The sequence below is a fragment of the Ambystoma mexicanum genome, chromosome 13 (genome assembly GCF_040938575.1).
Source record: "Ambystoma mexicanum isolate Mex_15411 chromosome 13, UKY_AmexF1_1, whole genome shotgun sequence".
Taxonomy (NCBI): domain Eukaryota; kingdom Metazoa; phylum Chordata; class Amphibia; order Caudata; family Ambystomatidae; genus Ambystoma; species Ambystoma mexicanum.
In genome coordinates, this window is record NC_090938.1 from 553,447,392 (window position 1) to 553,472,626 (window position 25,235).

Consider the following 25,235-nt stretch of genomic DNA (forward strand, 5'->3'; position numbering starts at 1 on the left):
ACATCATATCATATCCTAGTGAGGGTTTGCAAATGTGGTAGGTAATTTGGTGAGAGATGCGATTGGCTGTTCTTTCTGTGTACACCTGTATTTGTTTTTGGTTTCGGAGGTTTGGGACAAGTGTATAATTTGCCCATCCGCCAACTTGGATTCTACTAAACTTCCTTTGCTCATGCTATGTGTTTTGGTCTAGTCCGGGGCAGACTCAGGCTCTCTTGACAGGTGGCTCAATGTCATGAGGGACACCCCACTCCACTCCTGGACTTTGCTTTTACCTTAGTTTTACTTCAGTCCATTTTGTTCAATTGAAGTGACCCAACTCTACAACTCCCAGCAGGCAATTGGAGGAGAAGTGAAAGCCCAGGTACTCCTGACTTGGAGTGATCTCACAAACTTAAGTGGGTGGCTCTGGCATCCTCCACATACCTCACCAGGGCCCGATATCTACTGGCTCAGTGTGGCCCATGGTCCCTTGAGTATCCACATTGTCGGTATGCACAACCATGTAGGGGACTTCAGCGTCTATATTGTGTTCTTGTGATAGGACCCACGCTGTATTCTGGTGTTGTGGCCTACGTTGTGTTCTGGTAATGGGGACCTCTGTTGTGGGCTGGTGATAGCTAGGCACATATATTTTGTTCTTGTGAAAGGCACCAATAATGTTTTCTGGTGAGAGGGACCTATCCTGTGTTCTGGTGACGGGCCTCTGGTTTGTTTTTTCGTGACATCGTAATGCCGCAGTTTAGCGCACCTGCCCTCATACTAAATAAAAGAAACCCGCTGCATCCCCTCGTGGTAGGTTTCATGCCAACGTTCACATCTGCTCCCACGGCGTGATCCCTCAACGTGCGCGCGGCCTGGCCTCGCGCCAGCCTGAGGCGGTAATCCTGCGCAGGATTAGGCCTCGCTCTGCTCACGGATGACAAACTGGGAGTGATCTGATTCCAGACACTGCTCGGGTGTCACATCGACATCCCCCGGCGGGGAAGCACCTGTGACAGGCACTGGGAGCCCGACGCACACAGCACCTGCGTGGGGCGAGGCGCGCGGTGCCAAAGACGTGGCTCACGGCCGGGTGCCTCGGCCCCAGCCACCTTCTCACCCTAGAGCTGCCTGACACGGAGGGGTTGGAGCTCCTTTAACCGCCAGAGTCACCGGCCGGCTTCCACCAACGCCACTTGAAAACACCAAGCATTCAGTCCAGAGCAGTGAGCAGCGACCTCAGCCATCTGGCAGCACCAAGCACAGGTCCCCAAACCAGTGAGCCCTCCTCTCTGCCCCCCTGCCTGCCACCAAATAAAAGGGCCCAGACCGGGGAACCTCCACCAGTGCCACCTACAGGCGTCAAGGGCAGGGCCCAGAGCAGGGATCCTCCACCAACGCCACCTGCCGACCATAGAGTTTCCCGACACAGTAATGCGGGAACCTTAACTACCCAGCCGCAGCCGACCAACAAACACAGGGTTCAGAGATGGCAGAATCCACGTGACTGGCACCAGACACAGATCCCAGAGCTTCCACCACAGGCAGTTGACTGGCACCAAGGACAGGTCCCAGAGCTGGGCGCCTCCCCCACAGCCACCTGCCTGGCACTAAATGCGTTGTCCAGAGCTGAGATCCCCATCACTATGACCTGCTAACCCTATGGTGCCTGACATAGAGAGGCAGGGTTCTCCCAAACACAGCCACCTGCCTTGCATCAAATGAAAGGCCCAAAGCTGGGAGCCCCCACCACCTGCCCCCAGCCAGGCAGCAAAGACAAGGGCCAGAGCTGAGAGTCTTCACCAGAGCCAACCGCTCAACTTCTGGCGGCCTGATACAAGGGAGTTGGGACCCTCCACCACATCTGAGGCCTAACCACGCTCAGACATAGGACTTGGAACTGGTCGTCTTCTCCACAGCAGGCCAGCCTGCACAGGCAGCAGTGGAAGCTAGAGGTGAGGCAGATGACACAGGAAGCACCTTCTCCACAAGGCCCTTACAGCTCCTGGGCATCTTCTGGGCGAGGTAAGTCACAGAGTGCATGGTTGTTTGAATGAGCTGGCCCTAGAGCTGCCCGGCATTCTCTGCATAGCATTTACAGCTGAAGAAGCGCCTAGGAGGGAAGGTAGTGCTCTTATTACTTATGAGATGTGCAGGTAAGTGTAATACAGTCCCTGCAACTATTATAAGGCAGGATACACAGAGAACTTAGACCATGCACTTATTACACAGCTGAAGGCACATGCTACTTTGTCCATGCACTTCTTAGAACGCAGAGGCTAATGGGGTCTGTCTCCCTGCACTTGTTAGAAAGCAGAGGGCATAGGGATCTTTTTCTCTGCATTTTTTAGAAAGCAGAGGTTACAGGATTGTTGTCTCTGCACTTGTTAGAAAGCAGAGGTGCAGGATCTTTGTCTCTGCACTTGTTAGAAAGCAGAGGGTCCAGGGATATTTTTCTCTGCACTAGTTAGAAAGCAGAGGGTACACGGATCTTTTTCCTTGCACTTGTTAGACAGCAGAGGTTACAGGGATCTTTTTCTCTGCACTTTTTCGAAAGCACAGGTTACAGGATCTTTGTCCCTGCACGTGTTAGAAAGCAGAGGTTATAGGATCTTTGTTTATTCATTTGTTAGAAAGCAGAGGTTACAGGGATCTTTTTCTCTGCACTTGTTAGACAGCAGAGGTTACAGGAATATTTGTCTTTGCATTTGTTAGAAAGCACAGGGTACATACAATGTTTTCTCTGCACTTGTTAGAAAGCAGAGGTTACAGGAATCTTTGTCTCTGCACTTGTTAGAAAGCAGACATTACAGGTATCCTTTCCTCTGCACTTGTTAGAAAGCATACGTTACAGGAATCTTTTTCTCTGCACTTGTTAGGAAGCAGAGGTTGCAGGGATCATTGTCCCTGCACTTATTATACAGCAGAAGGCAGTGGGTTTAGCCGGTGCTTTTCACATAACATGGTATAAGGGGGGCATAGTCCATGTGTTTACTACACACATCAGGAGTTACAGGCTGCTTTGACCCTGCACTCAGCTACTCATTTCACAAAGCAGAATATGCGGGAAATGCTGTCCTTGCACGTATTACACATAGGGTTCGAGAGCTTTATTCCTGTGCTCTTAACACAGCAGGGTCTGTAAGGAACCCAGATGCTGCACTTATTACACGTCTGTATAAACAGGGTGCACCGTATCTGCACTTCTTACACAAGAGGATATACCTGTAGATATACAAGGGGCCCAATGGACGTATTTGCGGCACAGCAGAATATACAGTCTGCCTAGTCTCTGCAGTTATTACACAGCAGGGCCATTCATACTAGGATTCCAGTCCATGCACTTACTGCACGGCAGGCTACACAATGGCCTAGTTATTTTGCTAAGTACAAATTATGGTGCACATAAGAGACAGTGGGTAATACCGAAAACCCACTCCTCAAACGTATTACACATCGAGCTATACATGTGCCTTGTCCGTGCACCTGTTACAAAGAAATATATACATGGTCCTTTGCCCTTAGGCTTATCTGAGTATACAGGGATTCTGCCCCTGCCGAAATTACACAGCTGGGTGTACGAGGATCCTTGTAATTATTGCACAGCCCTGGATACACAGGTATTCCAGTCATTGGGCTCAGTACACAGCTGAGAAAACAAGACAGCAAGACCCCCTGCTTATTACACAGAGTGATATACACAGAATTCTGCCCGTGCACTTATTACACACAGAAAGTTCAGTCTCCTAATTACACGAGATAGATAAACAAGGAATCTAATCGTCTCCTATACTGCACCGCTGCGTTCACAGAGAGCAGGGTATCCGCATGTACTATATAGCAGGGCTATGCATTAGCTCCGCCTGTGCCTATTACAACGCAGGATTCAGAGAGTATTATCTTTTCACCATTTAAACATAACAAAGAAGGGGAATCGTGTCGCTGTACTTATTGCATACCTGGATACACACACAACCGTACCCCCAGCGTTATTGCAAAGCAGGGTACACAGGCAGCCTTGCTCTTGTGTTCAGCACATAACCAAATATAGTTTTAATCCTGCTCTCATAACACACCTGAACATGGATAGAGCTTTGTCCCTACACGCAGTGCACCTCACGGTATATCAGGAGCCCAGTCCAAACTTAGTTCTTACACGAGTTACAAAGCGAAATACACAGCGAAGCTGCTTGTCCCTGAAGTTAGCAGCAAGCAGAATACAGCAGTGGCTACTACTTGCAGTTCAATCATGGTGGCGGGCTCATCTCCCGTCACGGCTGCGGCCATGGCGGGATAAAGACCCGCTGCAGCATGGTGGGACAGCGGGGGCCCCGGCTTGGCCCAGGCTCAGCCTCACCTTTTGGAGACTGCCAGGGCTCAACCCCGGCATGGCCCCGGCTCAGACTCATTTTTTAGAGACTGCCAGGGCTCAGCCCCGGCTGGCCCCAGCCCACTTAAAGCACAGAAACGTATAACACAGCAGCGTGCACAGGGCTTCAGTCTAGTCATTTCACACATCCCACAGCTGTCCTAGACCTGTCCCTGATCCATGCCTTTGCATATTTTGCAAAGCAGGAGATGTACAGGTAGCCATGTCCTTGTGCTTAGTGCACACCATGTTATTTAGGGAGAGTTGCCCTTGTACTGATTGTACATTAGGAGACTCTGAGCCACTGGTCCTTGCACTTATTACACAGCAGGCTATAGCGAGAGATGGGTTATTTAGCATATTACCCAGCAGTATAAGCAATGAGTCGGGCCTTTGCAGTAACTGCACAGCAGGATATACCATACAGGAAGCCTGATGTTTGCATATTAGCCAGCAATGTATAGAGGCATTCTGATCCATGCACTTACTGCACAGGCGGATATATGCCTAGTCCCTGGCCACTGCATTGATTCCCCCATGGAATAATACGGATATGCCACTGTGCTTATTGTGGGCCCACACTCACTGCATTGCTCACCAGTCCTCCCTCATACACTGCAGTAAATGATTCTGACCCTCCAGCCACTCCTGTGATCTCTATCCAACCACCACTCCTAACACAATGCAGTAGCCAGTGCTGACTCCTCACACGCTCCAGTGAGTGGTGCTCAATGCTAGGCACTAGTGCGGATCCCACACACGCCCCAGTAGGCAGTGCAGACTCCTGATGTAGCGCAGCCGCAGGTGACTGCCTCTGGCACACTCCAGTAACCATTGCTGTCTCCACCCTCGCTCACTCAATGTGCTCACCACCCACACACACACAATTCACTACTCAGTCCTATTGCACAGTCCAGTGCCCAGTTCTGGCCACTCACACACTGCAGTGACCGGTGTTCACCTCTCACACCTTCATACAATCCAGTAACCGGTTATATCCCCCCACCCCAATTAGAGTGACCAGTGTGCACTCCTGTTGGTGCCTAACACCCTATTCAAATCAATCATCCAATCTCCCCCTCATGCTATTCAGAAACAACCCATGCACGTACCCCAAGCATGCTTTGGGGAGGCCTTAACCCACACCATAGGTGCAGGTGGGCCAGCATACACTGGGGCCACCGGTAAAGACACCAGGGGTGGCCCGACTCCAGCAGGAGCAGCTGGGGATTGGTGTTCCAATCCTGCTTAATCCTGGCCAGCTGCGCTGCCAGCGCCTGTGGGATCAGCCCCGTCCTTGGCCCTTGGCTGCTGTGAACAGAGTTGCGGAAAGCCGCACTCTCCCCACCCTCCCCCCAGGCATCAATCACTGACAGAAGCCATCCTAGGGTGGGCTCAGCCACCTTATTACCTGCTTTTGGTCTGGATAAAAAGTCAAGGTGTGGTTCTTAAGATGCAAGATGCTTTGTGGTATGGAGAGTTGTGGGGGCATTGTGGAGGGTATAATATAGGATGGTGACTGGTCTCTGGAACTGGAAGGTCTTAATGCTCTTTCCTTCCTGGGGTGTAGCCTTCAAGGTGCAGGGTCTACCTGGCAATGAGAAAGGCGTGATCAGATGATACAGGATTTTGTGCGCTCTGAGCGGGGCTTCACTGATCATTCTTGGTAGGAGTGTGATTTTTGGGATGCATGAACCATTCATTAGGCTATCATCTGCACCAACCAAGAAAAACTCAAACGAAACCCATTGTTTCACTTTCCCTAGTTTGTATGCGTTCTATCCATTTCAGTCAGACTGGAGTCATCATGTCAATTTCAGGACGATTTAGTACATAGCATCTAACCTCAGACCAAATAGGCTACTAATGTCATGCTGAGGGCTAGAATATCTGGGAGACCTCTGCAAGGTCAGGGGTACTTGCAGGGTGTACGACACCTGTCGCCGAACCCCTCGTGCTACTGGCCAACTCTGCTTTTAAGATGATTGGCATATGGGTAAATAGAGTGGCATGCTCAGCATCACACAGCGTGACCGAGAATGTCTCCTTACTACCTACTCAAACTAGGCCCCGCTCAGTCTACTTCCACTCTCATGGGAAGGAAAGCCACAGGGATTTACATTTGAGTCAAACTTTGAAATGTTGCAGGAGCCCCTAGAAGGTGTGCAAGACTGAAGATCAGGTATTGAAGCTGCAGCTAGCCAGAACTAGATGCTGCGCAGTCTGAGTCAGGCCTTCAGGATGCAGGATGCAACTGCATCTGAGATAAGCCTTTATGGTAGAGGAAATAATTGCCTGATGGGGGTAGGTCTGCAGGATATGAATTCTTCCAAGTTGGGGGTGAGTCTTCAAAACACCTGAGTTATTGCTTGGACTGAATTGAATTGATAGTTTATTTCTATCGCGCTCGTACACTAGTGTTTCAGAGCGTGACAAGGCGGGGGAGGGGAACAGGGGAGAACAAAACAACGATCTTACTATGCCCAGTGACATTGAGAACGCACAAGTGCATGAGAGAGGGGGAGGGGAAAAGTGCATGGAATGGGGGAGAATGGAAAGTGGGAGCAAAGGAGAAACAGATACATACTGATAAAGGCAACGAACAGTGGCAGTTCAGCCAGCAAGTGGCAAGTGCTGGGTTTAAGGCAGCAGACAGCGTAGGTTTGATAAGTGCAGGAAGAAAAGGGGGGAGGAGGGAGGCTGTATGGGTACAGATACAGACCCCAGTGCACCGGGTGGCCCTGAAGCAGTGCGGGAGGGTGGCAGGGTGAGCAGGTACCTGGGCCCAGAGGACAGAGGATGGCCAGGTGTACAGTGCCGAGAGAGAACAGATCAGCAGGGGAGAGGGGGGGCAAAGGCAGAATCAAAGAGGAAGGTCTTGAGGTGCTTCTGGAACCGGAAATGTTTCTCCCCAAGTTTTAGAGTGGCATGGAGGCTGTTCCAGAGGAAGGCCCCAGCCTAAAACAGAGATCTACCCCCAGCTTGTTTCTTTGAAAAACGACTGACCCTGAGGGAGTTAGAGGTAGAGGAGCGAAGAGCTCGAGAGGGGAGGTATTTGCAGAGGGATAGCTGAAGGTATTTTGGACCCAGGCTCCAGAAAGCCTTGTGGACAATGCAGAGGGTTTTGAATTTAATCCTTGCATCCACTGGGAGCCAATGGAGAGATTTCAGAGCTGGAGAGATACAATCCCAGGGCTTGGGGCCAAGGACAAATCTCACCGTCCTGTTCTGGATTAGTTGCAGAGGGCGGAGAGTAGAGGCAAATAGATTTAGAAAGAGGCTGTTACAATAGTCCAACCTAGAGAGAACCAGAGCTTGGTAGACAGTGAGCTTCTGGGGGAAGGAGAGGAAGGGCAGAGTACCTCTGAGGAGGTGCAGTAGGAAGTTTGATTTTTTAGAGACATCAGAGATGTGGGCGGAAAAAGAAAGTGTGGAGTTAAAGATGACCCCAAGGTTCTTAGCTTCGCAGGTGGGGGTAGGAGGAGGGCCAAGGGAGGCCGGCCACAGTGTGAGGGGAAAGGATGGTGAAGGTGTGCCAATGAGGATTATCTCCGTCTGGCTGGCATTCAGACAAAGATCGTTGGTGGCACACCAATCTTGAATGCCAGTTAGGCAATTAGAGATGAGAGAGGGAGAGGAGGTGGCCGAGGGCAGCCTGAAAATGAGTTGAGTTTTGTCAGCGTAGCACTGGAAATTTGAGCAGAAAATGGCAATGCAGTGGGCGAGAGTTGCCAGGAATTGGATGAAAAGCCAGGGCGAGAGGTTAGACACCTGAGGAACACCACTGGTAGAGAGGAAGATAGATGATAGGAAGGACCCAATTTGGACCTGGGAGGGTCCATCAGAGAGGAAAGAGGGCAGCCAGGCCAGAGCCTGATCAGTGATACCCAGGTTATCACAGAGACGGTTGAGCAGGATGGTATGGTTGACCGTGTCAAAGGCAGAAGAGAGATCGAGTAGGATGAGGACAGAGGGAATGTTAGAGTCAAGGTTGGAGACAGCCAACAGAATCGGAATGAAGGTTAAACTGAGAGATGGCCAGCATTTCCAGGAGTTAGCCCAGAAAGGGAGTAATGGAAATTGGGCGATAGGTAGCTGGACAAGAAAGATCAGCTGTGGGTTTCTTGAGAAGAGGATGCACAAGGGAGTGCTTCAGAGGGGAGGGGAAGGACCCTGAGGCAAAGGAGGGGTTCCAAAAATCGGCAAGGGCCCAGAGCGAGGGTGTCAATGTGGTCCTTGATGGTTTTACAGCAACAGGGATGAACCTGTTTTGATGAGGCTTTCATAGATCGGACTTGTCTAGCGACCTCATCAGGGGAGAAAAGAGGAAAGGACGAGAAGGAGGGTGGGGATGGTGGCTGAAGGAGGGTCAGCAAGCACAGACGGAGAGGGGAGAGGATGGGAAGGGAGGAGAGGGTGGACAGGATGTCCTGGGTTTTTGAGATAAAGTGAGAGGCAAGGGCATTGCAAAGAGCCTGGGAGATAACAGGAGGGGTAGAGACTGTTGCAGGGTTGGCCATCTCCATGCATATTTTAAATAGTTCAGCTGAGTTGTTAGATGCCACAGACACACAGGCTTGAATGTGGACTCTCTTCTTGGTGAGGACAGAGAGTCGGTATTGCCTTTTGAGCAGGCGACAGGCCAGTTTGTCAGAGGATGAACAAGAAGCCCTCCATTTCCTCTCAGTGGCCCTACACTTACGTTTAAGTGTATCTAGGTCTGAGTCATACCAGGAATTGCACTTTGTTTTGGACTTCAAACGGATCCTCATGACAAGGGCAAGAGCATAAAGAGTATCAGAAATAGAAGAGTAGAGCAGAGACAGGGCTGAGTCAGGATGTGAGACAGCCAGAGAGAGAAGGTGGCAGCGAAAGCCTCAACTGACACAAGCTTTATGGGCCGGATGTCCGAGAGGTAGGTGGCAATGTTGGGGGGGTAGAGAGGTAGAGATGAGAGGAGAGGAGGGATTGAACGCTCCAGGAGAGAGGAGTGGTCAGAGGGATGGAGAGGGGGAGGTTAGAGAAGATCAAGACATTGAGTGTGTGCCCTGCAGAGTGAGTCAGGCCAGAGGTCACGGAAGAGTACAGAGGAGAAACAAGGAGAGTCTAAATGGATATTGAGGTCACTGAGGTGGAGTTGAGTGGTAGAGGCCAGGTGTCAGAATAATCCCTTTTCGCCACCTGCACCTCCTCACCTGAGGCTTCCTCTTGTCTCCTTTGGGTAAGTGAAGACTGTTTCCGGGGATTCTTGTGAAGATCCTTAGCGGATTTCTCTCTTGGCCTTCTGTCATGCAAATAAGGTCTGGCTCCCTCGGAGGCCACCTCGACAGGAGGTGGAACCTGTCTCGGGGGGACCCCCGAGGAGCCAAGCCCCAGTTGACAGGGAAAAAGCCGCAGACGGCATTAAACCCTGAAGTGTAGCTTCAAAGAGGTGTAGAACAAAGTTCATGGTCTCCGGAATGTGCAGGTGGATCCGGATCGAGAGCGTTGAAAGTGAGGAACCAATCCAGGTAAATAACTTCGCCTTAGTAGACCTTGAGATGAGAATAACAGCCAAAAATCTGGAATACCAGGCTAAGGTGGGCTGGACGGCTGATTTACAGGTCAGAGCCGGACGAACACAGAGGGAAAAAAATAAGAAAGAAGGAAGAAGAAAAGTAGATAAACTCAGACCCTACTACCCAAAAAGGAAGGAGGATCCACAAACAGTCCTGGGAGTAGCGCGAGGAGTCGCGAGAGAGGCGGAAGAGATTCCGCAAGTATGAGCGGCCAGGTGCCGAAAGCTTGGGAAAAAGTAGGGAAACAGAGGCGGTCGAGTACTGAGAGAAAGTTAGGTTGGAGACAGAAAAAATAAGAGAGTTGGATTCACTTGGAGAATGGGGAGCCAAGGAGGAACTGCAGGAGGCAAAGGGAAAGCTATACGGAGGTACAGCCGGAGCGCAAGTATCGGTGAAAGTAAACAGATACAATGCGCTAGGAAGTGGGCGGGGCTGGCTTAAGTAAAGGTGTCCGCCATGTTGGATAAGGGCTAGACCGCTACGTGGAGGTTCTATGTGGCATTACCTTCCAGTAATGCCAAACCTTCCAGGGACGGGTCCTGGTCCTGACAGTATAACCTCTCCCCCATTGGTATCCCCCTGTTTTTCCCGGGTATCTCAGATTAAATCTTCTCAGTAACTTAGGGGCATGAATATGATGCTTGGGTTCCCAGGTTCTTTCGTCTGTAGAGTAGCCTTTCCAATGGACTAGGTATTGAAGTCTTCCTCTGCAATAGCGTGTGTCTACCAAATATTCTACCTCATAGTCTTGAGGTTCCTTGATGGTTGGTGTCCTGGTCTTCTGAGTCTTGCGTTGAAACAGATCTTCTTTAAATTCCTTGAGTAGCAATGTATAGAAAACTAGGTGTACTCTTTGAAGGGCCTTTGGAAGGCATAGTTCATAGGCCACAGGATTGATTTGTCTCAGGATGGGATAAGGACCTAGATATCGAGGAGCGAACTTGCCGGTATGAACCCATCGGGGTAGAAACTTTGTGGATAACCAGACCTTTTGTCTGGACACCCATTCCGGATTGGTGCATCGGCCTCTATCTGCCCACCTCTTCTGTGTCTGTTGGCTGTCTCCCAGGGCTTCCTTAGCCTTCTTATGTACTCCCTTTAGTTCATAAAGTCTGTCGTCAATTGCGGGAGATCTGGTGGATTGCAGCCCAGTCCATGGTATCTGTTGTGGGTGATATCCGTATGTGCAATCGAAAGGGCTCATTCGGATGGAAGTATGATAGTGGTTGTTGTATGCAAATTCTGCTTGTGAGAGGAAATATGACCACTTCTCCTGTCGGTTACTACAAAAACATCTCAGGTATTGTTCCAGACCCACATTGAGTCTCTCAGTCTGGCCGTTGCTTTGGGGGTGGAATCCGGATGATAGTGCTCGGTGTATCTTTAATTGTTGGCACAATAGTATCCAGAATTTGGAGGTAAACTGAGTACCTCGGTCTGATATGATGGTCCGGGGTAGTCCATGGAGACGTACCACGTCTCGTAGAAAGACCGAGGCTGTCTCGGGGGCTGATGGGAGACCTTCCAACGCAGAAAAATGGGCCATCTTGCTGCCGGTGTCTACCGTTACCATAATAGCAGTCTTTCCATCTGAAACTGGCAGGTCAACGATAAAATCCATAGATATGTTCTCCCAAGGTCGGTTAGGTGAGATAGGCTGTTGTAGTTTACCCCATGGTTTGCCCGTCTGATACTTGTTTGCAGCGCAAACCGGACATGACGATACATATCTTACAACATCCTTGTGTAGTTCTTTTCTACCAGAATCTGCGACCTATGAGATCCTGGGTCTTCTTGATTCAGGGGTGTCCAGCGAGGGGGGCATCATGGCACCATGAGAGGATCTGTTCTCGCAGTTTCTTGGAAGGTAGATATAGTTTTGTACCGTGGTAGTACAGACCGTCATTGGCCTGAGTAACCAAGGTGGGTACGGCTGGTAGTAGACCATATTGAGTCACAAGTTCTTGAAGGAATGGTGTGACACTTGCCATGACCTTCAGGTTAGGAAATAGGAGATCATGCTCTAGATAGAGGTTAGCTTCCTCCCCTTGACACCTAGAGATAGCATCTGCCATTGTGTTTTCTGGCCCAGGTATATAAGAGATATTGAAATCGAACTGGGAAAAGAAGTAGGCCCATCGGGCATGTCGGGCATTGGAGCATTCAATTTGTTGTAACACTCTGAGATTGCGATGATCAGTCCGAACCAGAAATGGGTGAGCCGCTCCTTGAAGAAGGTGTCTCCACTCTTGACATGCAAACTTAATCATTAGTACTTCTCTTTCTAGAACAGAGTAGTTGCGTTCACTCTTAGTCAATGTCCTTGAGTATATGCTACTGGATGGGTTAGACCGTCTTCCGCTTCTTGCAGGAGAACTGCACCCACTGCCCCTGCTAAGGCATCTGTCTCCACAATGAAGGGCCTTGCTTGATTTGGTTGTACCAGTATGGGAGCCGAGGTGAACAACTCCTTGAGACGTAAGAAGGCTTTCCTTTGCTCTGGACCAAATAGGAACTTCACTCCTTTCTTAATTGACGATAGACATTTTCTAGACCCAAGAACGTCTGAATCTCCTTGACATTTCTCTGGTTTAACCAGAAGGTGGTTCGCTTGGAGTCGGTGTAATAGCTTCCTGACCTGTAACCGATATTCTTGGAGCTCTCGAGTGTACACGAGAATGTCATCCAGGTAAATTACCACTGACACAAATAACATGTCCGAAAAGATCTTGTCTATGAACCTTTGGAATACTGCGGGAGCATTCACTAGGCCAAAGGGCATCACCCTATATTCGTATAACCCGAATGGGGTTCGAAACGCAGTCTTCCATTCGTCTCCCTTCTTTATTCTGAGAAGATGGTATGCTCCTCTGAGGTCCAGCTTGGTGAAGTAAGTAGCCCCTCTGACCGCTTCTAGTATGTCTCTGATCAAAGGCATGGGATAGCGATCTCGAATGGTGATCCTATTCAACCCTCTGTAGTCAATACAGGGTCGTAGTTCAGTGGTGTCCTTCTTCGGTATGAAGAATAAAGAGGCTCCCCCTGACGAGCTAGATTCCTGAATGAGGCCGTTTTGCAAATTGGCATCCAAGTACTCTCTTAGGGCCTGTCTTTCAGAGAGAGACAGGGGATACATCCTGCCGAAAGGAACGACTGCCTCGGGATGGAGCTCTATAGCACAGTCTTCTGGCCGATGAGGAGGTAGGAGTCGGGGTATAGTGTCTTCAAACACTTCTGCATAATCCTGGTATTGTCGAGGTATGGACGAAATCACCTTGAGGCGAGGTGGTTCATTCACCGCAAACCTTTCCTGGTTCTGAGGAGTTGATATGCAGTTTCTTTCACAATAGGTAGAGTCGAACTTGACACAATTAGAAGACCAGTTGATCTGAGGGTTGTGTCTTCTTAGCCATGGTATCCCTATCACCAAGGGAAAATGAGCTGCTCGAATGAGGTCAAAGATCATTAGCTCATGGTGTTCCCCCAAGGCTAAGTGTAGGAGTATTGTTTCGGACTGGATGGGGCCTGAGGACAAGGGTTTACCGTCCACCCCTTCCACAGGGATGGGTCTTTCCTTCAGTCTCGTAGGAATTTGTTGTTCCTTTGCCCATTTCACATCCATAAAGTTTCCCGCTGCTCCACAATCCAGCATGGCAAATACCTCGATCTGAGTGGAACCCGTCGTCCATAATCGAACTTTAAATATCATCAGGCTGTTGTCATATCTCAATTCTGTGGGTCGGGTAAGGTAGCAAGGACTGTTTCTGTCTCCCCCGAGACCTCCCTTGCAAAGGACCGGGGGTTGTAGTTTTCCTTCCTCTGTGGAGGCACTTCGGGACAATCCCTGAGTAGATGCTTTGAAGATCCGCAATACATGCAGAGGCCAGAATCCCTCTGCCTCTTTCGTTCTGCTGGGGTGAGCGGACCTCGAGCAGCTCCTATCTGCATAGGCTCTTCCGAGGTGGCCGCTTCTTTTGTAGGATGAGGAGTTGGGTTTGGGGCTGGAAGAGATAGGCGCGGTCTTCTTCTTTCCTGGCGGCGTTCCGTCAATCGATATTCTATCTGTAGGGTGAGTGTCATGAGATCTTGAAAAGATGGGGGACGAGCTACCCTAGCCAACTCATCCTTCAATTCGTCATGGAGTCCTCTCCGGAAAATCGTTTGTTTTGCAGAATCCGGCCAGTCTGTCTTTGCAGCTAATCTTAGGAAGCGGGAAATATAAGTCTGCACGTCCATATTACCTTGTTTTACATCAAGAATCACTTCCAAAGAGGTGTAGAAGACCTCTGGTCGATCAAACCTTCCTTTGAAATGGTCGACAAACTGGTCATAATCCGTCAACATAGGATCATTTCTTGTCACTAAAGGGGTGACCCAAGCCAAAGCGTTCCCTGTTAGATTAGCAACAAGGAATCCTACCTTAGCTCGGGCTGTCTCAAAGGCATGTTGTCGAAAGGCGAAGTAAACTTGACAGGCATCCAGGAATTCCTTAAGACCCCCAGGGTTTCTGGCGTATTTTCCAAAGGATAAGGGCATCGGTGGCAAATCCCCTTGGTCGTCTCTGTGTAGGACTACTTGTTGGCGCAATGCTGCATTTTCGGTTTTGAGAGACTGTACTTCTAGGGTTAAACCTTGTAAGGCGGCTACAAGCTCCTGGTATTGTTCTATGGAAGCCATTGGTCTGTTCTGGCGTTGTATTCTGTCAGAATAATCCCTTTCCGCCCCCTGCTCCTCCTCACCTGAGGCTTCCTCTTGTCTCCTTTGGGTAAGTGAAGACTGTTTCCGGGGATTCTTGTGAAGATCCTTAGCGGATTTCTCTCTGGACCTTCTGTCATGCAAATAAGGTCTGGCTCCCTCGGAGGCCACCTCGACAGGAGGTGGAACCTGTCTCGGGGGGACCCCCGAGGAGCCAAGCCCCAGTTGACAGGGAAAAAGCCGCAGACGGCAAAAAACCCTGAAGTGTAGCTTCGAAGAGGCGTAGAACAAAGTTCCTTGTTTCCGGAATATGCAGGTGGATCCGGATCGAGAGCGTTGAAAGTGAGGAACCAATCCAGGTAAGTAACTTTGCCTTTGTAGACCTTGAGATGAGAATAACAGCCGAAAATCCGGAATACCAGGCTAAGGTGGGCTGGACGGCTGATTTACAGGTAAGAGCCAGACGAACACAGAGGGAAAAAAAATAAGAAAGAAGGAAGAGGAAAAGTAGATAAACTCAGACCCTACTACCCAAAAAGGAAGGAGGATCCACGAACAGTCCTCGGAGTAGCACGAGGAGTCGCGAGAGAGGCGGAAGATATTCCGCAAGTATGAGCGGCCAGGTGCCGAAAGCTGGAGAAAAAGTAGGGAAACAGAGGCGGTCGAGTACCGAGAGAAAGTTAGGTTAGAGACGGAAAAAATAAGAGAGGTGGATTCACTTGGAGAATGGGGAGCCAAGGAGGAACTGCAGGAGGCAAAGGGAAAGCTATACGGAGGTACAGCCGGAGCGCAAGTATCGGTGAAAGTAAACAGATACAACGCGCTAGGAAGTAGGCGGGGCTGGCTTAAGTAAAGGTGTCCGCCATGTTGCATGAGGGCTAGACCGCTACATAGAGGTTCTATGCGGCGTTACCTTCCAGTAATGCCAAACCTTCCAGGGACGGGTCCTGGTCCTGACACCAGGAGGGAGGAGGAGCGGTCTGCCCACTCAGAGAGAAATGAGGTGATTTGACCAGGAGGCCAGTACATGGTAGCCACAGTAAAAGAATGGGTAAGAGAGAGAGCCTACAGACAAGGCATTCAAAAGAGTGGTAGGTCTGAGTGGGAATGATAGAGGCAGGAATCCACTCAGGAAAGAGCAGGGCTACCCCCCGCCCCCACCGGACCAGGAGGATCTGGGTGTGGAGAGGATCTTGTAGCCATCAGGGAGCAGAGTATCAAAGCTCGTGACAGAGCTGGCCGTGAACCATGTCTCAGTACGACCAAGGACATCAAGGTCTAGTTCTTCAAGGAGGTGGCAGATGTCAGAGGAGTGTTTGACAGCAGAGTGAGAGTTGAGAGTGGCAAGATGAAGAAGGTTGGCAGCCTTAAAGACCTTCTGGGGAGGAGTAAAAATCAGAGGCACATAGGAGAAAGAGCCCTAGGAGGGGCAGAGGAGGAGGAGAGATCGGGTACAAGGTAGCCAAGGGGGGGGAGAGGAGGGGACAGCAGGAGATGAGAGGAAATTGATGAGGCGAGGGAAGCGCCTATCAAAGAGGGGGAGATTGGCCTGAGGGCCTTGGACCATGACAGTGCCATTAAGGTAGACATTAATGATGACTTTAGAGGAGTCGTAGGAGGCCATGAGAACTTCCTAGCGAGTGCCACCATTAATGGGAGAGGAGGAGATAGGAGGGGGCACAGAGATCATATGAACAGTCCATAGATCTGGCAAAGGAACGGCAAAGAGGATGTTGGTGAGGGTCTGTCTGGAGGAAGCATTGCAGTAGGTGTCGTCGATAGGAAGACAAAGGGTTAGAGGCCAAGATATCCTTTTTGAACTTCTTCCTGCAGACTTAATGAGAAGGGAAGGATAGTCAATGGGGAAGCAGTTGGAAAAGATAGAAGAAACAGAAAGCGCCATGGGGGTGGAAGTGAGGAGAGGATGCAGAAGCTGGGGGGGCTAAGGCAGGTAGGTGTGGGACAAAAGAGAGTAGTGAGGTCACTGGGCCGGCAAGTTACAGAGAAGCAACAATATACAAGAAAAGTACAGAGAATTTTGTAATGGGCAGCAAGATTTGACTTTCACGCAAAAAGCAAAAACAGCAAGATTTGACTTTCACGCAAAAAGAAAAAACAGCAAGATTTGACTGGCTGTAGCTTGGCCATCAGGATGCTGAATATTGCTGCCTGTTCTGAGAGATGCCCTCAGGTTACAGTATATTGCCTGGAGAGACAAGGGTCACCATGATTCAGCATATTGCCACTTTAGGGCTGTGTGTTGCTTTGTCTGGGAGAGGTATTGCAGGGTGTGGCAGGTGCAGGATACCGAATGGTGGATCAGAGACTTGAATATAGGTGAGAGTGTGTGGTTAGTTCGGGATCTTTATGATACAGGATATTGATATGATGATATGATATGATGTGCCATTTATAGCGTTCCTGGACATGCAGGAGCCTGGGCCCGAGTTCATTGGGTGACCAGGTGAACAGTGCGCGGAGCAGTCAGGTGCATCAGCAGGGGAGAGGAAGAGAGAAAGCAGAAGTGAAAGGGAAGTTCTTGAATTGCTTCTGGAACTAGAGGTGGTTCTACTCAAGTTTTAGAGAAGCCTCAGCCGAGTAGAAAGATCTGCCCCCAACTCTCTGCTTGGAGAAGCATCTGACCCTTAGAGAGTTGGAGGTGGTTGAGCGGAGAGCTCGATAAAGAAAATGTTTTGGAAGAGAAAGTTGGAGGTAGAGCGGTCCGAGGTCCCAGAAAGCCTTGTGAATGACGCAGACGGTCTTGAAGTTGATCCTTGCAGCCACGGGGAGCCAGTTAAGAGATTTCAGAGCTAGAGAGATAAGATCCCTGTGCTTCAGGCCAAGGACAAGTCTCGCAGTCCTGTTCTGGATAAGTTGTAAAGGTCAAAGAGTAGAGGCAGGAAGATTTAGAAAGAGGCTGTTGCAATAGTCTAGCCTAGAGAGGACCAGAGCTCTCGAGACAGTGAGCTTCCGGGGGAAAGTGAGAAAAGGAAGAATACCTCTCAGGAGGTGCAGCTGATGGTTTGACTTCTTAGAGATGTCAGAGATGTGAGGAGAGAAGGAGAGGGTGGAGTTGAAGATGATACCAAGGTTCTTAGCCTCACAGGAAGGAGCAGGAAGAGGTCCCAGAGTGGGCAGCCAGAGAGAGAGAGAGAGAGAGAGAGAGTAAAGGAGGGAGCAGGTGTCCCAATGAGGAGGATCTCATGCCCAGATTATGTCTATTGTCTTCAAGATGCAGTGTGTTGCTTTGTCTGATAGACGTACTGGTAGGTGGGAGCAAAGTGCGCAGAATGTAGGATACTGACTGGTGGATCTTGGTCTTCGGGATACGTGATATATTATCTGTTAGGAGCAAGGTTTGCAATACAGGAGTTTCCCAGCGAGGAGTGCTGTCTGAAAGGACTATTGCCTTGTGGAAGCAGGATCTGTGGGATGCAGGGTATCAATGGGAATTGCTGAGTTTTCAGGTTACAGGATATTGACGCGTTGGGTTTTCACGTTACAGAATATTCCCTTTTGAAGGATGGCCTCTTCAGGATAAGGAATATTGCCCAGTGGAAGTGGGTCTTCAGGATACAGAGGATTGCCTGTCTTGAGAGTAACCTTCAGAATGCAGGCTATTGATTGGCTGGGCTGTGATCTGGTCCTTGGGATGCAGGATATCACCTGATATTCCCTGGCAGAAGGTGGTGTGTGGGGCATATAGGATATTGCGTTGTCTGAGAGTGATATTGCCCTGTGGGAGCAGAGTCGACCAGATACAGTATATTGAGTGGCAGCAATGAATTTCAGGTTGCAGCGTAATGTCCTGCAAGGCATCTTGTGAAAGTCGGTCTTTGGGATACTTGTCTGAGAGTCACCTTCAGAATGCAGTCTATTTATTGGTCAGATTGTGATTTTCACTTTAGGTTGTCAGTCTGAGCAGTGACTTCCAGAGTGGATGTCACCTGGTGGGATGTGGTTGTACATTATATTCTCTGGCAGAAGGTGGTGCCTAGAGTATAAAGGATATTTCGTAGTCTGCCCGATACAGAATATTGTGTGGCAGCAGTGAAATTCAGCTTACAGCATATTACCATGCAAGGGATGTTTCTTTTTGGGTACATGATATAGCACTTCCCAGATTTAACAGGAGGCAACATATACCCTTGTTTTTTAACCAGAAGACTAAAACTCTTAGTACAAACAACTTAGTAAAAAATGTAACTTTTTAATTTTTTCAGCTGTTGGTTTTTTTTCCCTGATTTAATTCAATAAATTGGCCCAACTCTACAACTCTCAGCAGGCAATTGGAGGATAAGTGAAAGCCCACTACAGGTACTCCTGACTTGGAGTGATCTTGTGAATGTAAGTGGGATGACTCTGGGATCTTCTACATACCTCTCCAGGGCCTGATATCCACTGGCTCCGTGTGGCACCTGCTCCCTTGACTACCCACCTTGTCAGTATGTCAGTATGCAAAACCATTCAGGGGACTTCAGGGTCTATATTGTGTTCTTTGATACGGTCAACCATGCCATCCTGCTCAATCGTCTCTGTGATAACCTGGGCATCACCGGTCAGGCCCTGGCGTGGCTGACTTCTTTCCTCTCTGACTGACCCTCCTAGGTTCAACTTGGATCCTTCCTCTCCTCTATCTCTATCTCTACCTTTGGTGTTCCCCAGGGGTCTAACCTCTGTCCCTGGCTGTTTAACCAATATCTGGCACTTCTTGCCCACTGCATTGCTGCGCTCTGCCCCAACTTCCAGTGCTATGCGGATGACACTCAGCTCATTTTCAGGCTACCCTCAGCCACCTCTTCTCCCTCTCTCATCTCTGACTGTCTGTCCGCCATCCAGGAGTGGTGTGCCACCAATGATCTCTGCCTTAATTCCAGTAAGACTGAGATTCTCCTCATCGGCACACCCGCTCCCTCCTTTCCTGTCACTCTCTGGCTCTCTTCCTGCGCCCACCTGTGAGGCTAAAAACCTCGGGGTCATCTTCCACTCCACACTCTCCTTCTCTCCTCACATCTCTGATGTCTCGAAGAAGTGACACTACCAGCGGCACCTCCTCTCCTTCCCCCAGAAGCTCACTGTCTCCAGAGCTCTGGTTCTCTCTAGGCTGGACTACTGCAACAGCCTCTTTCTAAATCTGCCTTCCTCTACTCTCCGCCCTCTGCAACTTATTCAGAACAGGACTGCGAGACTTGTCCTTGGCCTCAAGCCCAGGGATCGTATCTCACCAGGACGGAAATCCCTGCACTGGCTCCCAGTGGCTGTGAGGATTACGTTCAAAACCCTCTGCATTGTCCACAAGGCCTTCTGGGGCCTGGAGCCTCAATACCTTCAACTCTCTCTTCCTAAATATCTTCCTTCTCGAGCTCTTCAGTCATCCGCCTCCAACTCTCTCAGGGTCAGTCGCATCTCCAAGCAACAAGTTGGTGGTAGATCTCTCTCTTCGGCTGGGGCCTCCCTCTGAAACACCCTCCCTGCCTCACTGAAACTTGAGGAGAACCATCTCTGGTTCCGGAAGCACCTCAAAACCTTTCTCTTTGCTTCTGCTTTTTCTCCTTCTCCCCCCTGCTGAACCCCTGGCTGAAACTGCACTGGTTACTTGGCCATCCTCTGATCTCGGGCCCAGATCCCCTCCACTGCCAATCGCACACCTGCACTGCCTTCCTGGCAGCCCCTGCACTTGCGACTGTCTCTGTATCCCTACAGTCCCTCTACCAGCACTTGACACCGGATGTCTGCACTTACCCGTGCACTTACCACCAGCTGGCCGTACTTACCTTTGTTATTAGTCTATTATCCCATGTGCTGCCCAAATCAGGAAACCTTTCATTTTACATATATGTATGTTTTTTCTATAAACGCACCTGTTAGCCACCTCATTTCTCTCCATCTTTTTTACTCCTTCCATACGCCTCATCTCGTGTGAATCATTCCTCTCGCGACCATTTACTCATCCTCATTTCTACTTCATACTTTCTCTCACCTCCTCATGTACCTCCAACCTCAATAGCTGCACCCTTAAATTCCTCCTTCTCTCTTCCCACAAAAAGCACTTCTTTTTATAGGTTCCACCATTTGCCATAACTGAACAACAAATATGGCACCCCCTCCCACATAGTCCCCTACAGAAATTACTGGGGGCCTAAATGGTCTCATACATGCAGAGAAAATGCAGGTCTTTTACAGGCTACGTTTCTTCAGGGAAGGGCAAGCACGCCAAGTGGCACTGCCCTAGCAGGAGATGTGCAGGTATTTACTCCCTCACAGTCTAGTTTGGAGAAGATGTTAACTTTCCTTTAGTACAAGACACATCTGTTCTCAGCTACTGACAGTGGAAGCCCAATTCAAATACTGGATGCTGTTAATGATCACAAGTGGTCTATTAACACCTGAGGTTTGGGTGCCAGCCAATCAGGATCGCAGGAACCTGAGCTTTATTTGCTGATCCGAGCCATGTTCGATCCTACTTGCTCACACCTCCTGCTCTGGGCCACCATTTGACCTGCTGGCCCTTGTTCTCACCTGATGCAATCCACCAAACCCAGGACCCTGCCTGTCCATTACCACCTACCTTCAACCTGGTCCTCTCACCACTCACCTTACGTCCTTCCCTGAAATCGCAGCCTATCTGTGATCTACTCTCCCTGCATAACTGTGCCGAACAAATGGACGAGGGAGCCCTGGCGACCATTTCCATGGCGTCCATGTCTTGAGCAGTTTTACATTTGTTTCACACACACTAACCTGGCAGTCGCACTCGCTGTGAGCCATGATTCCAATGTCCCTAAACGTCCCATAGCATCATGGTCCTATCCCCGATGTGCTGATAGCTGTTAACAACTTGTTCTTTGGGCTGTGCAATGTGCTATGCTCAGTTTTATTAGCTTCAGTGTCAGGACATTACCACAGGGTACAGCATGCAGAATGCAAAATTATAGGTTAATTAGAACATGCACTCTACTGACTGACCCATCAAAATGCTTTGCTTGAGGGCCCTAACTGGTGACAAAAGCATGTTAACAACACTAAGGGCCTCATCACAAGTTGGGCTGTATTCCTGGCTGTAATACCGCCGACTGTAATAGCCCTAGCACCGACCGGTTAGTGGTATTACCACTGGATCATGGGTTGGGCCTTAACGGTAAATCCCCATTCTTGATTGGGTCCATTGGATCCAATGGGGAATTTTCGGTGCTAATACTGCGGGCTAATACAGCCGGCTGTAATACTGCCGAAAACAGGTATTTTCACCTCCAGAAAAAATATGGAGGTAAAACAGACGATTTAGCGCCCAACTCATGATAGGGCCAGCCCTTAAATGCTGCGGTAAGACCGTTACCTCCACATTTAAGGGCTACAGCCCAACTCGTGATGAGGCCCTAAGCCTTGATGAAATTGTGTATGTGTGTTTGTATGGGATTTATAAAGCATGAACCTAGTTGGGAAGCAATGGAGCACTATACATAGGGGACGCACCCAGGTGCTCATACGTAAGGGCTCAGGGGTGGCGGGGTCAGGTACTACAGAGGAGAGAATTAGGGTTCAGTGATGCGATCATCCATTTGGCTGATGTTATTTGAAGAGTAGGGTTTTCAGGTCCTTTCTGAAGTGTAGGATGGAGGGGGTCAGTCTTATCTGCATTGGTAACATTCTCCAGAGACAGATTGTGAGGCCGGAAAAGGCTTGTTTCCTTTTTCCCTTTTGCAGTAGTTTGTTTTCAGCCTGGTGATGGCATGGCATATCATGCTGCATTGGCCTTCAGAGATGGTGAGTTTTTAGGCCAGGTTGAGTGGTGTTTTTGTTGTGACTGCTTTGTAGGAGATGCAGGCTGTCTTAACCATGATGCACGCTTCAAGGGGTACCCAGTGAAGTTCCTTGAGGAATGGGTGTGGTTTAATTATCTTGGTCTTGTGATGAGGTAATACAGCATGTGGGATTGTTTTCATAGGCATCAAGAAGGCACCTGGGACTCCAGGTGGGAGATGAGCAAGGCTTGAACAACTTCTCTGAGACTTGTGTCAGGGCTTGATATTGTGGACGTGTGCAAGCTAGCATTGTGTTCCTGGGTCTTCTTGGAAATGTGTGATTTGAGTGACAGGCCATTGTAGATTGTAAAGCTGCGATATTTTGCACTGGAGAGAGTTGTGGTGTGAACCTGTCAAGCTTCATGTCAGTCAGCCCATTCTGTACTTGGGCATGTGTGGTGGTGTTTCGAAGCAGTATGAATTGGGTCTTTTTCGAGTTTAGCTGCAAGTAGGTGCTTGACATCCAGGCTTGGATGAAGGCCAGACAGCATTTGAGTCGATGGATTATGTTGATTCAAATGATCCTTAGGTAAAGCTGCATGTCATCTGCATTTTGTTCCCTCTGAGGTTCTATGTAGAGTTTGAAGGTGGCAGGTGACCGGATGGAGCGTTGTGGAAATCTACTAGTTACTGGGTGGTACTGCCATCTGTTGGGGCTCCTCTGGACGATTTGCACTCTCTTGGAGAAGTAGGAAGTGAACCACTTCAGAACTTTTCCATCAAATCCCATGCACCTGGGGAGGATTCTAATGCTGTCAACGGTGGCAGAAAGGTTGAGTTGGATGAGTAAGCATGCATAACTTGGATTGTGACGGCCTCTGTATTTCATCATGGTGGGAAACTGGGTTGATAGTCCTGGAAGAGATTGTGCTAAATGATTCTTTGATTCAACTGGTTAGCGACAGTCTCCGCAATCACTTTGCCGAGGAAGGGAAGAGGCATGATGGCGCAATAGCTGGCCAGGTCATCCTGGACGAGTGTGGGTTTCTTCAGTCGAGGGAATGTTTGCCCCATTTTCAGTGCATCTAAGAAAGTGCCTTTTTTGATGGGTGCGTTGACATTGATAAGATGTGTGAGTCGGTCACCTGTGATGACCTTCACAACAGGGGAGGAGAGGCTGTCTGTCGTCTTTGTACATTGTCAGTTTGAGGGCTCTGAGAGTGTTATCCAGATCTTCTGTAGTAATTATGTTGAATTCTGTCCATAATACATTGTGGGCTGGTATGAAACATTCTGTAGTGGATTTGGAGCTGTTAATGTGTTGTGCGCTCTTGTCTGTCTTCTCTGTAAAGAAGTTGCTGATGGTGTTGCTTTTTCAGTGGATGGCTATATTGCTGACTCTGCATTGAGTTGCTGCAGGGCTCCATGGCTTGGAAGATTTCTCTGCTCTTGCTGGATGTGTCAAAGCAAATAAACTTCACTCTACAAATTAGATTTTTCAACAGGAAAATAGTCTGTTTACTTTCATTGCAATACAGGGAAGAATTCAACAGAGTATCACTGTCTGTTTACAATGAACAACTGAGCCAGCAAAGCAATCCCCCTTTGTACCTTTTAGTTCCTTTGAAGTAGACTAACAAACAGTTTATTACACTAGACACATTTCTGTTCTCGCAACGTTGCACATTTTTCTCTTATCTGGGGAGAGGAACCCATCCAGCTTACACATCCTTTTTTTTTTAGATCAATTTTATTGGTTTTTACAACAAACAATCAAAATTCAACAAAACCAGCAGTAGTTATCATAATACTTTAACTCTGTGGTATCTACTTTCCTTCACCACTTTACTTTCACACTCTTCAGTAATTTTCATCACTTGCTTTGTCACTTTATCTCATAGGATTAGTTCATTGCCTTTCAGTATTTATTACGTGCTTTTCACACATGCTTGCTTTCCATTAATAAGCTCCTCGAAACTTTCCTTTAGTTCGGTATTCAATAATGCTTTATTCACAAGGCTTTCTCTCATAGTTCAACTTGCTGGTATAACGCCTTACTTTGGGTTCACTTTCGCTTGCATATCGATTTTCGTTCACCTGTGTTTCACAATAGCCCCAGTAGCTCCCTGGTGCGAGTGTTCCCTTTTGGTCACTCACTGTACCCTGGCAGCTCCTCCGGGCATCTTCTTTCCTTGTTCTCTGCTCTGCTTCCATGCTGCGAGCTACGCTCACACTTTGGAAACCTCTCCATGGGCTGCCGCCAGCTCCGCTCACCACTCGTGGAAGCTGCCGGTAGCTTGCAGTACTGGGGTCTCTTCCGTGCCCCACAGCTCTGGCTGTGGGCACCCGACCAAGGAGACTTGAACAGCTGTGAACCTTCCGTGGCCCACCCAGGCCTTAGCACCTCAGTGTCTCCTGGATATTTGCTGGCAACCTGACCTCCAGGCAGGACCCTCCTCAGCAGCCTCCCTCTCGACAGGAGTTCTCTCCACGCAGGCCTGAGATGCATGGCCCAGCTTCTCTCATGCAGGTCTCCCGCTCTGATTGTCGGCTCCACCTTTTCATGCACCTGCAGCTACGTAGCAGGTTACAGGTGTGAGGCCTTAAGCCTTGCATAACCATAGTTACTCTGAACATGCCTGACCCTCATATCAGCCTTCAGGCCTCTTCCTCGTCTCAGTACCAGGTGTGGTGGAATGACATGTTAGTGTGTACTCCTCCTAGTCACCTCTTCCTTGTCCCAGTACTAAAGTGGTGTGACTGAGGGGGAATGATAGAATGGGATTGGCAACTCCCTATAAATGCAGGTGGAGGGTAAGGTTGGTTATCACAAGGAAAAGGGGATACCATGTCTCGACCTGTGGACATCCTTTCCCCATTCCCCAAGGG

The 25,235-nt window shown here is 49.2% G+C and overlaps 1 protein-coding gene across 1 annotated transcript in view; it reads left to right on the top strand.

Moving 5' to 3' along the window:
- The first annotated feature begins 952 nt into the window (after positions 1-952).
- LOC138521466 (reticulon-4 receptor-like 2) overlaps positions 953-25,235 on the top strand; it is a 90,909-nt gene continuing 66,626 nt past the window's right edge. Inside the window, exon 1 of the mRNA XM_069634338.1 lies at positions 953-2,007. The gene's annotated coding sequence lies outside the window, so the exon portion shown is untranslated. The remainder of the gene's footprint in view (positions 2,008-25,235) is intronic.